Consider the following 2,869-nt stretch of genomic DNA (forward strand, 5'->3'; position numbering starts at 1 on the left):
AAACTGTATAAAACTACATCCAACTATATAAAACCATATAAAACTCTATAAAGCTATATAAAACGATTTAAAACTATATAAAACTATATAAAACTATATAAAACTCAGAAAACTATATAAAACTGTATAAAAGTATATAAAACATCATAAAACTAAGAAAACTATATAAAACTATATAAAACTATATAAAACTATATAAAACTCTATAAAAACTATATAAAACTATATAAAACTATATAAAGTATATAAAAACTATATTAAACTATGTAAATGTCTATAAAACTATATAACACTATAAAAAACTCTATAAAACTCTGTAAAACTATATAAAACTACATACAACTATATAAAACTATATAGAAATATATAAAACTAACAAAACTATATAAAATTATATAAAACTAACAAAACTATATAAAACTGTATAAAACTATATAAAACTGTATAAAACTATATAAAACTACATAAAACTAAGAAAATCTATATAAAACTATATAAAACTATAGAAAACTATATAAAACTTTATAAAACTATATAAAACTATTTAAAACTGTATAAAACTATATAAAACTATATAAAACTAACCAAACTATATAAAACAGTATAAAACTATATAAAACTATATAAAACTATATAAAACTATATAAAACTATATAAAACTAATAAAACTATATAAAACTATATAAAACTATATAAAACTAACAAAACTATATAAAACTATATAAAACTACATAAAACTATATAAAAATATAAAAAACTTTACAAAACTACATAAAACTATACAAAACTATATAAAACTATATAAAATTATATAAAACTATATAAAGCTAATAAAACTATGTAAAACAGTATAAAACTATATAAAACTATACAAAACTATATAAAACTAACAAAACTATATAAAACTATATAAAACTATGTAAATCTCAATAAAACTATATAAAACTGTATAGAACTATATAAAACTATATAATACTATATAAAGCTATATAAAACTATATAAAACTATATAAAACTAATAAAACTATATAAAACCATATAAACTAATAAAACTACATAAAACTGTCTGAAACTGTATAAAACAATATAAACTATATAAAACTCTGTAAAACTATATAAAACTAACAAAACTATATAAAACTATATAAAACTATATAAAACTAACAAAACTATATAAAACTATATTAAACTATGTAAACTATATAAAACTTTATAACACTATATAAAACTACATAAAACTATACAAAAACTTTATAAAACTGTCCGAAACTGTATAAAAACTATATAAACTATATGAAGCTATATAAAACTATATAAAACTATATAAAACTGTCTGAAACTGTATAAAAAACTACATGTAACTATATAAAACTATATAAAACTATACAAAACTATATAAAACTATATAAAACTATATAAAACTATATAAAACTATATAAAACTGTAAAAATCTATTTAAAAGTATATAAAACTATATAAAACTATAAGAAACTATATTAAACTATATAAAACTAACAAAACTATATAAAGCTATATAAAACTCTATAGAACTATATAAAACTATATAAAACTATATAAAACTATATAAAACTAAATAAAACTAATTAAACTGTATAAAACTATATAAAAATATAAAAACTAACAAAACTATATAAAACTATACAAAAATTATAATAAAAACTAACAAAACTATATAAAACTATATAAAACTCTATAAAACTATATAACACTATATAAAACATATAAAACTATATAAAACTATATAAAACTAACAAAACTATATAAAACTAACAAACTATATAAAACTGTATAAAATTATATAAAACTATATAAAACTATATAAAACTAATAAAACGATATAAAACTACATAAAACTATATAAAACTAACAAAGCTATATAAAACTATATAAAACTCTATGAAACTGTATAACACTATATAAAACTATATAAAACTATATAAAAGTATATTAAACTCTATAAAACTACATAAGACTATATAAAACTATATCAAACAATATAAAACTAACAAAACTATTTAAAACTATATAAAACTATATAAAACTGTCTGAAACTGTATAAAACTATATAAACTATATAAAACTATATAAAACCATATGAAACTAGACAAAACTATATAAAACTATATAAAACTATATAAAACTCTATAAAACTATATAACACTATATAAAACTATATAAAACTATATAAAACTATATAAAACTATATAAAACTATATAAATCTAAGTAAAACTATATAAAACTATATAAAAACTATATAAATCTAAGTAAAACTATATAAAACTATATAAAACTATATAAAACTATATAAAACCTATATAAAACTATATAAAACTATATAAAACTATATAAAACTAACAAAACTATATAAAACTATATAAAAGTATATAAAACTATATAAAACTTTACAAAACTATATAAAACTAACAAAACTATATAAAACTATATTAAACTATGTAAATCTCTATAAAATATAAAACTATAATAAAAACTATAAAAACTATATAAAACTCTATAAAACTATATAAAAATATATAAAACTATATAAAACTATATAAAACTAATTAAACTATATAAAACTGTCTGAAACTGTATAAAACAATATAAACTATATAAAACTCTGTAAAACTATATAAAACTAACAAAACTATATGAAAACTATATAAAACTATATAAAACTCTATAAAACTATATAATAATATATGAAACTAACAAAACTATATAAAACTATATAATACTAATAAAACTATATAAAACTATATAACACTATATAAAACTACATAAAACTATACAAAACTTTATTAAAACTGTCCGAAACTGTATAAAACTATATAAACTATATGAAACTAT

Source organism: Nomia melanderi, unplaced genomic scaffold (assembly GCF_051020985.1).
Source record: "Nomia melanderi isolate GNS246 unplaced genomic scaffold, iyNomMela1 scaffold0067, whole genome shotgun sequence".
Classification (NCBI taxonomy): domain Eukaryota; kingdom Metazoa; phylum Arthropoda; class Insecta; order Hymenoptera; family Halictidae; genus Nomia; species Nomia melanderi.